A 16279-nucleotide genomic window follows, 5' to 3' on the forward strand; every position below is an offset into this window, starting at 1 on the left:
CGGGACTCGCGAGTTGCGGCCCGGCCCATGCGCGTTAAGGGTGCTCTAAGAGCATCCATAATGGTCGGCGAGTGATCGGCTAGCCGATTCTCGGCGCTGGCTGGTCCGCTCGCCGAACCATTGCAATCGGCGAGCGTGGAATCGGCGAGTGCTCGCCGATTCCTGGGTGCTGGCCGAAGTGCTCGCCGCCATTGTAGGCTAGCCGAAACACTATATATTTCACGTCATTTTCATTCGCACCACTTGTTTTAACGAGTTTTCTCTCTCTCTTAATTTTTGTACAAGAGCAACAACGTGGAATGGATAACAACAACGAGTCTACTCCAGCGACGAGCGGGACTAAAACCTCCACGGTACCCGCAGGAGCGGGATGGGGGCCGATGGGCGGCGGGTACTACAACATGTGTTAGAGTTTGTATACTAGAAATCACGTTTCGAGTGATTGAATACTGTAAAACTCTTATTTTATTTTCCAATGAATAAAACAGATTATTTTTGTCATAATGTTGTTATGTTTTACATTTAATGGATGTTAATGCATGTTTAAATGTATAAGTTAACTTAACAAAGTCTAAGTCTTTGTTTTAGTAGACCGGTTGTGGGCGTCGTCCACTTTAAGGTAATACGGTCAGTTCTAAACAAAGAAAAATATGAATTTCACAACCTAGATGGAATTAGACTACCCATCGAGAAAGGTTGCAATGTCAGTCCGTATATTTCTAAGCCTTACTGAAATAAGATGACATTGGTGTGGTATAGCACTGAACGGATCTAACAGCAAGACTTGCCTTGGGCTATCTACTGAAAGGCGAGGTCTTGATAAATATTTATTTCTTAATCAATGTAGGTTAGCATTGAGCATACGGTATTGATTATGCATTGCTTTGACTTATCAAATGGTGCGGGTTTTTCGTAGCCCAATTATCCTGATATATTGGGCAGTGGTGATCGATATCTAGCGGTGCTAGGATTGCTATTATATTGAATCGTGCACGAGGTGAGTCTCGTTTGATAATGTCCTCAAGAGGAGCGCGAAACTAAGTTTTATTATTCGGAACCTAGCTAGTTGGAGTATGATTACTCTATGAATAATAAATGAGTGTTTCATGCTAAGTCCACTCTTGGAATTAATAAGAAGTTAATTAATTAAGTCAATAGCAGACATTAATTAATTAATGGACATATTAATCTTAAGCACGGGAAATGAAAGATAAACGGAAACCCGGATTACTTATAATTTCGGATTTGGATGGGGAGAGTTCAATATTACTTCTGTAGTGGCTGCTCGTAATATTCCAATTATAACTTATATTAAATTGTGGGTTCAATTTAATTAGTAAAAAGTAAATTGGATGAGCCCATATCCAAAGCCTTCCATAGATCCCTGTCTGGGCCCAAAAGGAACTTAATATAAATAGGAGAATAAAGGAGACAGAAAATACACAATATCTCATATTGCAATTTTCGAAAATTTCGATCTCTCTCAGCTGTAGGAGATTTCGAATTTGAGTCCTATTCCAAAAAGGATTTCTTCTGTCTTCTTTATTTAAGTCCTAGTATTCTAGTAAGATCAGCCCACACTGATATTAGAGTACAGTTCGGGAACCAGAGAGAAGATTTGTGGTCTAGTACTTAAAGCTACACGTGGAGAAGTCGCTAGCCATCTTCAATTCTTTGGAGAATTAATTAGGTATTATTCTACTCCGTAGAAAAGCATGTTTTAGGTTTTCAATATTCTTAAAGCATGATTAATTCAAGTTATGAGCATGATACATGTGATAATTACGCGAATAGATTTTGTCTAAATAATCTGCTAAATAGATCTGATTATTATGTGATTTATTTACATGCTCTTCCGCTGCGTGCACCTACAATTGGTATCAGAGCCAGTCTTTGGCTCTGATTATTTGGATTTAAATTTCGCGAAATTCATGTATGCATGTCTTGATTGATTACGAAGCATGTTCTTGTGTTTTTATTTTTTTTTATGTTTATGCATGTTGAACTCAAGAACATTCGAATCATAGAACTTGAATTATTCGAACGAACTAGATGTGCGATTCGTCGGCGCTTGCGCCGGGACGAATTGCGCTATGATCGATCGAAGAGGGTTGCCAATCGAGTGGGAGCCGAGGGCGACGGGCATGGGGCGACGCGCCGGCGAGCAAGGGCTCGCGCGCGCCACCGGCCAAGCCCGCCAAACCCTAGCCGGCCCCGATCAAACGCGATGCGACGCGACAGGAGCCGAGGACGTGCGATCACGCGGCGACGCGCATGCGAGCAGGGGCTCGCGCGCGCCGCCGATCGAGACCGCGAGCCCAGGCGGCACCAGACGCGTCGGACGGAGGAAGCCTGGCACGGTGGCTCGTCCGAGAACCACCGAGGCGCCGGTCTTCTTCGCAAAACCCTAACCCTAACCCTAATACCGAAACCCTAGCCGACCCAGCCCTAGCGAGGCGCAACCGAGAGCAGCCGCCGGCTGCTGGTGCGCGCGAGCTCGTCGGGCAGTGGGAGATCGCCGGGAGGTCGTGGCTCTGGCTGCGCCTTCTGGCTCGACGACGACGGAGGGTGAAATCTCGGCGGTTGTCCGCCGGGAGGAAGAAGGGAGAAGGAAGAGCGCGCCGTAAGGCGCGGGTTTTCCGGCGGTCGTCGGGGGGCGAACACGCCGTCCCGGCGAGAATCTCCGGGGATATCTTCGTATCTTCGTTGTGTAGATTCGTGCCAACCTCGAATCTCTAGAAATTGACGAAAGATTATTTTAATGATTATTTAATTGTTTAATTAATAGATATCATTAAAAATAATATTATTTAATGAAATAAAACATTTTGGGAAGATTTCCCTAGATTTTAGGAATATTTGGATTATTTTCTATATCTATGAATATTTTATATCCTAGATGATATAGATAAGAATAATTTAATAGTTTCCTAATTATAATATATATCTAGAATCTATTATAAGATATGATATATATAAGAATACATTAAATAATATAATTGATATTCTTCCTAATCTTGAACTTGGAAATTATATGAATTTGATTTTTCATGTCTAATTAAGATTATAAATAATGTATTTTATTTTAGATATATCTTATAGTAAGACATGAATGAGAATTAAATTCTAGATTAATAGTTTCTATATTAAGATATTAAAGATTATAAAAGATTTAATTATCCAGTAAATTAAATACCAACAGAATTTAATTAGTCTTAATCTGCCTTAAGGCTAAAGGATAATTAATTAAAACCATAACCCAAATATCTAAGCGATAATTATGAACTAATGGTTTATATATGGTCTCCATCGGTTGGACTGCCAAATTTTGTGAAGCTGATTTTCTAATATTATCGCCACCTACAGAGTAGGGACAATAATCCTACGAAAACAGTAAGTTCATAAGGGCGGACTTCTCAAATAATGAATAGAGTGAACTAGAAAGTGATTCCTAATATTATCGCCACCTACAGAGTAGGGACAATAATCCTAAGGAATTGCGAGTTTCAGGGTTCAATCGGAATTTATGAGATAGCTTGATTTTGTTATCAACACATGAACATTGTTATGGGAGTGTGTTGTAGAAATAAAATACTGTAATGCTAAACCAGGTGGTCGTGCTTAGGAAGCATTTGACATGTCAACCTCCAGAGGAGGAAGCTATTGATATGTCGGTGTTGTGACCAGTAAATTGTCGAAATTTTAATGCGTATTAACCTCCTGAGGAGGATACAATTTATTAATTTTGCTGTTGTAAGATTTTGAAAAGTTTTATGGTTAATCTACTCAATTTCCTTACATAAGTTTATGACAAATAGTAAAATCTTCTGTTAGCAGTGCAATAAAATTCGTCAAGATGTCTTTTAATCCTCTTTCTGCCATTCTCAAAGAAAACAAACTCGAAGGCCAAAATTACATCGAATGGAAACAAAACTTGGATATCGTTCTCACAGCAGAAGAGTACAAGTTCGTACTCACTACTCCACGCCCAGCTGTCCCGGCTGCTAGTGCCAGCCAAGCATTGCGAGATGCGCATAGACGGTGGCATAAGGCGAATGAGATGGCTAAGTGCTACATGTTGGCTTCTATGTCATCAGTACTCAAGCATCAGCATTCTGCCATGGAAACTGCCGCCGAGATCATGACAAATCTCGCAAATCTTTTTGGTACTCAGAATCGAACGGCTAAGTCTCAAGCCTTTCGGAGTATCATGACGAAGTCTATGAAGGAAGGCTCGTCTGTGAGGCAACACGTCCTCGAGATGATGAGTCACCTCAACCAGATTGAGGTATTGGGAGGGACGATCGATCCCGAGTCCCAGGTTACTATAATCCTTCAGAGTCTTCCCCCTAGCTTCCAGCAGTTCAAGCTCAACTTTGAGATGAACAAACGGAATTATACTTTAGCAGAGTTGCTGACTGAACTTCAGTCGGCGGAGGACCTTATGGTTCAAGCTAAAGTAGCTATGATGAGTATCGCGCCTAATTCCTCTGGCTCTAAGGCTAGAAGAGGAAAGAAAAAGGCACCGAACCAAGTAGCAGTCAACAATGCTAAGGGAAAGAAGAAACAGCGGGGTGACAAGAAGCAAACTGGAAAATGCTTCAAGTGTGGAGAGAAAGGTCATTGGAAGCCAGATTGTCCTAAAAAGGGCAAGGCTACAGGTATGCACCATGCTCTAGTAGTCGAGTCATGTTTGGCTTTGACATCTACTCATACTTGGGTTATTGATACTGGAGCAACTGATCATATATGTTTTGATCCTGACTTGATGCAGGTGACAAGACGGCTACATGATCGTGAGATAGAGGTCCAGCTGGGCGACGCTACGAAAGTGGCGGCCGTTGCAGTGGGAGACGTTTATTTACGTTTTTCTAGTGATAGATTTTTGATTTTGAAGAATGTTTTGTTGATACCCTCTTTTAGAAGAAATTTAATTTCAGTTTCTAAATTGTCTTATGATGGATATTCGATTTCTTTTAATGACAATTGCGTTATTAAGAAAGATGGTTCTTATATCTGTCGCGGTATCATGGAAAACAATCTGTACACGATCACTTCTACACAATTTAATCAACGTAAATCAGAACTCAATGCTACATCGAAAATTTCTAAGAAAAGAAAAGAACCTTCAACTTCAATGAATGAAACGTACTTATGGCACCTTAGACTTGGTCATGCCAACGAAAGAAGGATTCATGCGATGGTTGATCAAGATCTTATTAAAGGTCTTGAGAAGGAACCGTTTTCGAAGTGTGAGTCCTGTCTCGAAGGCAAGATGACTAAGAGATCTTTTAGATCAAAGGGGAATAGGGCCAAAGAAGTACTTGAGCTCATTCATACTGATGTGTGTGGACCAATGTCAACCGAGGCAAGGGGCGGTTTTCGATATTTCGTCACCTTTACAGATGACTACTCGAAAATCGGATACATCTATTTGATGCGCTACAAGTCTGAAACTTTTGACAAGTTCAAGGAGTTTAAGGCTAAAGTAGAGACGCAACATGGTAAGAGTATCAAATGCCTGCGATCTGATCGCGGAGGCGAATACCTAAGTGCCGAGTTTTTGGACTATTTATCGGTAGCTGGGATTGAATCCCAAACGACTGCGCCGGGCACACCCCAGCAGAATGGCGTGGCTGAAAGAAGGAATAGGACCTTATTAAATATGGTCAGATCGATGATGAGTTATGCACGGTTACCTGTTTCGTTTTGGGGTCATGCTTTGCTTTCTGCAAACTATCTCTTAGACGTCTTACCTTCTAAATCTGTTCCTACTACCCCATATGAGTTGTGGAATGGGCGTAAGCCCAATCTAGAACATCTCAGAGTATGGGGGTGTCCGGCTCATGTATTGGAAAAGGATCCAACTAAGCTGGAATCTAGGACTGAGGTTTGCGTGTTTATAGGATACCCTAGAGGAACGAAAGCTTATGAATTCTATAGTCTCAGAGATCAGAAAGTGATTGTGAGCACTCATGCCACATTCTTAGAGGAAGACTATGTAATGAATCATAAGTCCAGCAGTGAGATTGCTCTAGAAGAGCTAACTCAAGTTTCAACTTCCATTAACCAAGAACAATTACCAAGTGTAACAACAATTCCAGAAACTTCAACTAATACTCCAGATATTGTAGTGCCGCGCCGCAGTGGGAGGGTCTCTCATGAGCCCGATAGATACATTGGTTTGGGTGAGTGTATGGATCACTCCTCGGACAGCAATGTACTGGATCCCTGGAATTTTGCAGAGGCGCAGGCTGATGTCGATCATTGCGAATGGGTGAAAGCAATGGATTCGGAACTACAATCTATGTTAGACAAAGACGTCTACGATTTGTCTGTCCTACCCGAAGGCTGTACTGCCATTGGGAGCAAGTGGATATACAAACGTAAACGTGGACCCGATGGACGAGTTAAAGTCTTCAAGGCAAGACTAGTGGCTAAGGGGTATACCCAAAAGGAAGGTATCGATTACGATGAGACCTTCTCCCCAGTGGCCATGCTCAAATCGATCCGTATACTTTTGTCTATAGCAGCTTACATGGATTGGGAAGTATGGCAGATGGACGTTAAGACTGCGTTTCTAAACGGGAGTCTTGAGGAGACCATCTACATGGAACAACCCGAAGGCTATGTAGTGAAGGGCAAGGAACACATGGTTTGGAAGCTTAAGAAGGCCATTTATGGTCTCAAGCAAGCATCTAGATCATGGAACCAGTGTTTCGATCAAACTGTTCAAAAGTTTGGATTCGAAAAATGCCCTAATGAAAGCTGCGTGTATAAGAAGGTTGAAAAAGGAAATGTTGTGTTCTTAGTTTTGTATGTAGATGACATTCTTCTAATTGGAAACAATAAAAAGATGTTGTCATCAGTGCGAACTTGGTTGTCCAGCCAGTTCGAGATGAAAGATATGGGTGATGCGGGACACATTCTCGGTATCAAGGTTCTTAGGAACCGAGGTAAGAAAATGTTGTGCTTATCCCAAGAATCTTACATCGAAACGGTACTTAGACGCTTTAGCATGCAAGATGCCAAGAAAGGTTTCCTACCTTTTAGACATGGCATCCAGTTGTCTCAAGAGATGTGTCCTAAGACAGCATCTGAGATAGCAGAGATGAGAAGAATACCATATGCCTCGGCAGTTGGTAGTCTCATGTATGCTATGCTTTGTACTAGACCCGATATCTGCTTTGCTGTTGGCATGGTAGCAAGATATCAATCAAATCCCGGCCAAGGACATTGGACTGCCGTAAAGAACATACTCAAGTACCTTAATCGGACTAAGGACTATGTTCTAGTTTACAATGCAGCCGAGCTCTGTCCTTTAGGATATACAGATTCAGACTTTCAGGCTGATCTGGATTCGAGAAAATCAACTTCCGGATATGTGTTTACCTTAGGAGGTGGAGCTATAGTTTGGAAGAGTGTAAAGCAGAAATGCATTGCAGACTCTACCATGGAAGCCGAGTATGTAGCCGCTTCGGAGGCTGCAAAGGAGGCTGTATGGCTTAAGAACTTCCTTCTGGACTTAGGTGTGGTTACGAATATGCCCAAGCGCATCACCGTTTATTGTGATAACTCTGGTGCTGTGGCAAATTCGAGGGAACCACGGGCTCATAAGGCGAGCAAGCACATAGAGAGGAAGTATCATATCATTCGAGATATAGTGCAGAGAGGAGACATACAAGTGGTCAAGATTGAGTCAGAAAACAACCTGGCAGATCCTTTCACGAAGGCGTTAGCGGTAAAGCCGTATGAAAGCCATGTTGAAGGAATGGGAGTTCGACTAATTCAAGACCTCAATCCGCTTTCAGTATAAGTGGGAGATTTAGACGTTAGCACATTTTGTATACTCGAAAGTGTTTTGAGTATAAGTGGGAGATTGTTAGAGTTTGTATACTAGAAATCACGTTTCGAGTGATTGAATACTGTAAAACTCTTATTTTATTTTCCAATGAATAAAACAGATTATTTTTGTCATAATGTTGTTATGTTTTACATTTAATGGATGTTAATGCATGTTTAAATGTATAAGTTAACTTAACAAAGTCTAAGTCTTTGTTTTAGTAGACCGGTTGTGGGCGTCGTCCACTTTAAGGTAATACGGTCAGTTCTAAACAAAGAAAAATATGAATTTCACAACCTAGATGGAATTAGACTACCCATCGAGAAAGGTTGCAATGTCAGTCCGTATATTTCTAAGCCTTACTGAAATAAGATGACATTGGTGTGGTATAGCACTGAACGGATCTAACAGCAAGACTTGCCTTGGGCTATCTACTGAAAGGCGAGGTCTTGATAAATATTTATTTCTTAATCAATGTAGGTTAGCATTGAGCATACGGTATTGATTATGCATTGCTTTGACTTATCAAATGGTGCGGGTTTTTCGTAGCCCAATTATCCTGATATATTGGGCAGTGGTGATCGATATCTAGCGGTGCTAGGATTGCTATTATATTGAATCGTGCACGAGGTGAGTCTCGTTTGATAATGTCCTCAAGAGGAGCGCGAAACTAAGTTTTATTATTCGGAACCTAGCTAGTTGGAGTATGATTACTCTATGAATAATAAATGAGTGTTTCATGCTAAGTCCACTCTTGGAATTAATAAGAAGTTAATTAATTAAGTCAATAGCAGACATTAATTAATTAATGGACATATTAATCTTAAGCACGGGAAATGAAAGATAAACGGAAACCCGGATTACTTATAATTTCGGATTTGGATGGGGAGAGTTCAATATTACTTCTGTAGTGGCTGCTCGTAATATTCCAATTATAACTTATATTAAATTGTGGGTTCAATTTAATTAGTAAAAAGTAAATTGGATGAGCCCATATCCAAAGCCTTCCATAGATCCCTGTCTGGGCCCAAAAGGAACTTAATATAAATAGGAGAATAAAGGAGACAGAAAATACACAATATCTCATATTGCAATTTTCGAAAATTTCGATCTCTCTCAGCTGTAGGAGATTTCGAATTTGAGTCCTATTCCAAAAAGGATTTCTTCTGTCTTCTTTATTTAAGTCCTAGTATTCTAGTAAGATCAGCCCACACTGATATTAGAGTACAGTTCGGGAACCAGAGAGAAGATTTGTGGTCTAGTACTTAAAGCTACACGTGGAGAAGTCGCTAGCCATCTTCAATTCTTTGGAGAATTAATTAGGTATTATTCTACTCCGTAGAAAAGCATGTTTTAGGTTTTCAATATTCTTAAAGCATGATTAATTCAAGTTATGAGCATGATACATGTGATAATTACGCGAATAGATTTTGTCTAAATAATCTGCTAAATAGATCTGATTATTATGTGATTTATTTACATGCTCTTCCGCTGCGTGCACCTACAACATGTACCCTTGGCAGCAGATGAGGCCGCAGGGCGGCAGGCAGGGCGGCGGGCAGGGTACCGGGCATGCAACCCGGTATGCAGATGATGCCCGGTTGGAGAGCCGAGATGCAGATGATGTCGAGGTGGCAGGCGGGGGTACAGCCCGTGATGCAGGGGACACCGGGGGAGGGGGGACAATGTCTATCGCCCCACTCTTGATTTTTTGACTGCGTCTTCCCACACATCGACCCTAGTGGAGACTCAATTCACTGGAGATGAGACTTTCTCCTTAGAGGAGTTGTTGGAACAAGTCGATCGATATGATGCCATTCCCAGGGATACAGTGGGAGTCGGTCAGACGCGGGGGCAGGGTCGGGGCGCACCGAAGAAGAAGAAGGGCAAAAAGGTGGTAGGCGAGTCGTCGCAGCCGGCTGATGACGACAGTGTACGGAGGAAGTGGACAGATGATGAGAACGTCACGCTGTCAAAGGCTTGGATCTCTGTTTGCGATGATCCCCTTGTTTCGAACAATCAGAGGATCGTCAACATGTGGGCTAAAATTGCAGCAACCTACAAGAGGAATTGCCCGCATGGGAAGGCATACACCGGGGAGGATTGCTGGAAGGGGTGGGAGCGAATCAGGGCTGCGATCTCCGGATTTGTAGGCTTGTACACCAACGCCCTCCGCATGAAGACCAGTGGCTAGACCGATGAGGACTGCAAGAGGATAGCGGAGAAAGCCTTCCCCGTGCCAGGGCTGTATAAGGAATTCACCTACTGGAACTGCTATCTGGTGCTGATGGATTCCGAGATGTTCCGGGCGGGTGTCGATGTTGGCTGGCCGAAGAAGCAGCGGTTGAACTATGCCGGTGATTTCAGCGGCAGCAGTGGTGGTTCCCACGACCTCCCCGAGGATGTTCAGGAGGAGTCGTCCCCTCCATCCTTCGCTCGCCGCACTCGCCCTATTGGTTAGAGGAGAGCGCAATGGGCAGCGAGGGGAGTCTCCCAAGGTAGACCTGCCTAAGGTTTACCGAACCGGCAGTTAAAACCGAAACCGTAGCCGCCGGTTTCGGTTCCGAACCGAAACCGTCAATTTTTGAACCGTGGTTTGGTTCAGGTTCAAAAATTTTCAAACTGAAATCGTGCCGGAACCGTCGGTTCCAAATCGGAACCGCGAAATCTGCCGGAAAACCGTGAAATTAAGCCGAAACCGCAAAAAAAACTGACAGTTCAAAACCGTGAAAAAACGTAAAAGAACCGCCGGTAAACCACCGGTTCGGAACCGGAACCGTAACCGTAACCGCGAAACACCCTTGCAGTTCGGTTCCGGTTCAACAATTTCCAAAACCGGAACCGGCGGTTCCGAACCGTAACCGCCGGTTCCTGAACCGTGGGCACCTCTAGCCCAGGGGTCCCAGGAGGTCCAGTCGGCATCCCCCTGCTGGCAAGTCGTCAGCCGAGCTCGCCTTCTACGCGCGTCAATCAACGCATAAACAGATGCACAAGATCTTGGCTGAATGGAGGGAGGCAACTGACCCCGTGGAGAAGAGGTTTCTTCACTCAATGCTAGAGAGTATGCGGGTCGATTTGGATACCTTCGCGGCACAGTTGGGGGGATCAGACGCAGGCTCAGATGCCGGGGGTGCAGCCGGTGGCGGCGAGGACGACGGCGACGACGACGAGGAGTAGAGTGGGGCGGGGGCTCGTGTGTGGAAGCCCGGAATTTTTTTTATTATGTAATTTTTTTTTATTTTTAGTTAATGTACTTTTTTTATTTAAATAAAATTAACGAATTTTCCATATGTGTCGTAAATTTAATTCCGTATTTTGTGTTTAATTCCGTAAATTTAGTTGTTTTTTTTAATAGTGCTGATGATGTAGCTAGCCTATTGCTTGTCCTGATGATGTGGCAGGAGGAGAAATAGGCTAGTCTATGGCTGACCTATTTACCATTGTGGATGCTCTTAAGTACTCCTTCCGTCCCCCATTAGGAGTAGCACTTTGACCGGACACCAGTTTTAAGAAATGTAAAGAAAAGTTGGTTGAAAAAGTTAGTGGAATGTGGGATCCACTTTTTTATATTGGTTTTATAATAAAATGTGAGTGAAATGAGTTAGTGGAATGTGAGATCTACTTACCATTTATGGTAAAAGTGAAGTGCTATTCTTAATTGGGGATGAACTAAAATAGAAATTAGTAACTCTTATTCGGGGACGGAGGGAGTATTAAGGTTGAGTTTTAAAAAAAAAAAACAAAAAAAAAATATTAAGGTTGAGTTAATTTTGGTCTAGTAAATTGATAGTTACAATACTTAAATCTGTGAACTGATTTCTTGATAATTTTATCAGGATTCAGGAGATTAATATTAGGTATAGTAACTTATATGGAAACGTACTTAATGATCAAGGATGTCAATAATATCGGCTAAGTCTACTCACTCTCAGAAAAAGAAATTTTAGAATTTCTTTTTGATATTTTTTTGATAAATCAAAAGAAATTTTAGAATGGTACATATAAATACCATATCGATTAAAACACCACATCACACATAATTATATACATCTACTCAAGACTAAGTACGTACTCAGTAAAATGTTTTTAGCTCACTCTTTAAAAGTTTTAGAAATGAAAAATACTTGCACCCGACAGAGCATGACAGTTATCATGACAGTTATCATGTGACAAATATATTATACACACGCTTTGATTGAAGATCTTTCCTTGTGAAAAACTTTTGTTGTGTTGTCACTTTACCACCTAAACTATATCTCATAGGATTGATTATTTTAAAAATCTGAAATTTAAGTATTTAATGTATTTGTAAATAACAAATTTAATTGAAAATTACAAATAAGAAAAAATAAAAAATACGAAATGAAAAAACTATATGAATAGTTTAAAATGTAAATATGTTCAACTATTTCGTGCTAGAGAATGGTGAGTATTGATTAAAAAAAAACATGTAATTGTTTGAATATTCTGATGTCTTTAAAAATATTTATCATATCATTGAATAGCAGATAAACTATTTTGACATTAATTAACTTCAATTAATTAATACAATCTGAATCAGAACGTCCCCAAACATTAATTCCATAGTTTGAATAAGTTGTTTTTCATTCTTGCAAGAAAAAAGAACAAAATTAGTAACCAATTAGGTACCTAGACCTAGCTAGTGAGTGATCTCACTTTTAATTGAACACAAAATAATTAGGATTTTTTTTTATTATTAATAAAGAATGAATCTCATCTTATTAGAGAATTTTTTTTAATTAAAGTATTCTTATGGTACAGGTGATGTAGTTTAAACCATTAAAACCACATAAAACTAGTTATTAAAAGGAGGGGGCCCATTTTATTCCATGAGAAACAAAGAACATAATAGTGCTATATCCACTTATTCCAAATTGTTAAATAAATTATGATATATTGCCAATGTGTCGTAATCATAATATTTAGACATAGGACAGATCGCTATCATTACATTTAAGTCAATAGGGCTACGATACATGAGCATGTCTAAACTCGAAATTCCAATTTCCTTTTTGTCTAAATTATTTTATGCTACTCTCCTAACATCTTTTTTTCAAAATTTGAAATTGAAGGTACTTAGAATTGGACTCTTCAGTTTTAAAGAAAATAAGTACTATTTGATATTATAAAAACAGTCAGAATTGAATTACAATATTAAATTATCTTCATTTCACATTTGAATTATATATATACAATTGGAATTCCTAATAATCAAAAATTAGATATATATAATGCGTGCACATTTAAATATATCAGTCCACAACATATCCACACACATTGCACGCACGCGCACACACACTACAAGCAATGGCGAATCCAAGGGCATGGAAGGGGGACCGCCCCCATGCGACTAATTACCCCCTATCAGACTTAAAATTGTCATGTCTGTTCCATTCATTTGTCTTTGACGTTGTCTCGAATACCAAAAAAATAGTCATATTCACCCAAAACCAAGCTCGACAAAAGACAAGGTTAGATGCTTCGTTTTCCTAGCACTCTGAATGAATCTAATTCCAAGTAATTAAATACTCTATTATAGATCATTTAATAAAAAAAATTGAGCCATAAATCGCGCTACTCTCGGCTCTCCTGCTCCAGCATTCGACGATCGATTTGCTCCGCCCTCCACCCGACTATCCATCGCCAGGACCCCAACCATACCCATAAGGTGTGTTTTCAAATTCAAACTCTATCATACTTAATTTGACTTTGTTCGTAGGTGCAAAATACAAACAAAATTGTAGATTTAGGAAAGAATGTTGGTAAGGAAAATTATTTATTCAAACATACTCTCTTAGATTGGAAAGTGTAGCTAAAACTTAGAAGTAGACTGAATTGAAAAATGTAAGCATTCTTACTACTAATTAAATGAGCAGCGATTTATTATACTACTCCTAGTATTTACTTAATTTTGTTTGATTAGATATATAAATGGAGAATTGTTTTGGAAAAAAGATCAAGAGTTTGAATTGGTTCTTCTAGTACTAGCTAGTATTGGACAAGAATCGCATAATATGGAAGAAAACTTGATAATTCAGACCAAATACAAATTTGTAAAAACCAACTTGCCTAATATGATGAGAGGTAATTGACAGTAAGGTGATATCTAATGAAATGTCTAGCAGAATATGACGAGAGATGATTGGTTGGATGGCAGTTTGGTGATATTCAACGTCTATCTTCGCTGCTGTTGTAATGAAAGAATTTTCAAACGTTTTTAGTATAAGGATACTCGTAGAAATCAATTGTCTCGATCAACTGACGCTTGTGCTACCTAAATTGTACTCTCTCCGTTCCAAGGAAGATAACTGTTAAGAGTATTCCACTCAACACAGGTCGGAAAGTGAATTGCAGAAGTCCCGGAGGCTTATTCCCGACGACCGCTTAGGGTTGTAGAAAAACAGAGTAAAGAGAAGAGAAAGTAGGCGAATTATCGATGATCTTTATTGATGAATTCAGCGCCTATTTATATTCTAAGGACCCTAGGGTTGGTTCGACTTTACGGCCCGGGAAAGAACCAACAAAGAAAACCCGGAACGGAGCTTATAATGCTCAACCCAATTGTTCAAAAAAAATAATAATAACGATAATAATTAAAGCAAAACATAAATTTAACTAAAATAATAAAACAAAGACAGTCACGCCTTATCTGGAGACGAAGTCACCAAATCGAACCGGTGGCCTTGTTCTCCTTCTCGCCTTCTTGTTCGTCTCCCTCGGCGAAGGCCTTCCGCGTTCAACCGTCTCACAATTCAGCTCTGGCCCCAGCAACTCCTCGGCCTATGCATCTTCCATTGACACTCGCTGCTGCTCTACCTGCACCGAAGGATCACTCGTATCAATGACCCCTTCTATTGGCGGCACAGAATTTTATGTAGCTTTATTTAATGTGTTAAGTGGATAGAATAAAGTAAAAAAAGAGGAAATAAAGTAGAGATAGTAGTATTTTCATTTTTAGTATCGAGTCATATTGGGTTTGACTAAAAAAAAGTGTGAATGGGGATTCTCTATAATAGAAAAGTGGATCTTCTTTGGTGGGACGGAGGGAGTAGTAACTGTCATTTTAATATTAAAAAAAAAACATATCAAATTATTATACTCCCTCCGTCTCAGTTAAGATGTCCCCTTTTTTTCGCACAAGTTTTAGAAAAATGATAATAAATAGTTAAAGTGAAGATAAAGTAAAGTAAAATAGTGAATAATATATATGAGAGTCTCTTCTATATTATTCTCTCTCTTACTTTAATTTCTCTTGACTTTAAATATTTATTATTATTTTTAAAATATACGTGCGAAAAGAAAATGAGTTATCTTAACTAGGACAAAAGGAGTACTATTTAATATTTATATATATTATTATCTTATTTCACCACCTCTACCCGCACTCGCTCGAATCATGTTCGTATCTCATTAATCAAGTGACAGTTGTGAATAGTAATTCAGACCAGATAGAAATATGTAAAGACCGACTTGCAGAATATGATGAAAGATGATCGGTTCAATGGCAGTTTGGTGATATTCAATGAAAGGTCTATCTTCACTTCGATTTGTAATGAAAGAATCTTGAAACATTTTTGGATAAAAATCAATTCTCGCAATCAAAGGACCCTAGTGCTACTAAAATTGTGCTAGTAACTTTTATTTTAATATTAAAAAAACATATTCCTTCTGTCCTACGTTACTTGAGTCATTTTTTTTTGCACTCGTTTTGAAAAAATAATAATAAATAGTTAAAGTGGAGAGAAAGAAAAGTAAGAGAGAGAATAATGTAGAGAAGAGTCTTATCTATAGTATTCTCTTTTTTACTTTATTTTCTCTCCACTTTAACTATTTATTATTATTTTTTCAAAATGAGTGCAAAAAAGAAGTGACTCAAGTAACGTGGGACGGAGGGAGTATTGAATTACTATATTTAATAAGTATTTATTAGTATTTTATTATTTTATTCCACCCCCTCTGTAACACCCCGAGTTTTCTTGCATAGATTTTTGGAGTATAAAAAAAAAATTTGGACGAAGAGATGGTGGAATCTATGTTAAGTTGATTTTATCATGAGTAAAGGAATTAAGTTATGTTTTGTTCTTATACCATATGGAATTGAAGTGTAAGGAATTTTTAAGTTTATGAACTACAATGGTTGGAGGAAGAGAAAAGAGAATGCCAAAAATTTCACATAAATAGGTGTACAAGTGTTTATTGGAATTTATTCAAAAGAAGAAAGGTTGGAGGTATACCTTACAATATAGGAGAACTACCTTTCATGAAAAGGATTACATGGATTTTGGTGTTGGAACAAGTAGAGAAGATATATCTACTTTACAAAAGAAATTTTCCTAAGAGAGCTAAAGGGAGTAAAGAAACAAGTGCCATTAACTCCACAAATCTTTGAGGATCCTCTCTACACACATCTCGATT

At 39.5% G+C, this 16279-nt stretch overlaps 1 long non-coding RNA gene across 1 annotated transcript; it reads right to left on the reverse strand.

The window, feature by feature from the left end:
• Positions 1 to 14286: 14286 nt before the first annotated feature.
• LOC125195184 (uncharacterized) lies at positions 14287 to 16235 on the reverse strand. The gene is made up of 2 exons (XR_016128738.1): positions 16099 to 16235; positions 14287 to 14680 (listed from the first exon to the last, which is right to left on the reverse strand). It is a non-coding gene; the product is annotated as an uncharacterized LOC125195184 (long non-coding RNA).
• Between the last annotated feature and the right edge of the window lie 44 nt (positions 16236 to 16279).

Source organism: Salvia hispanica, chromosome 4 (genome assembly GCF_029641045.1).
Source record: "Salvia hispanica isolate PSC_SH4W2 chromosome 4, Shi_PSC_v1, whole genome shotgun sequence".
Taxonomy (NCBI): Eukaryota; Viridiplantae; Streptophyta; class Magnoliopsida; order Lamiales; family Lamiaceae; genus Salvia; species Salvia hispanica.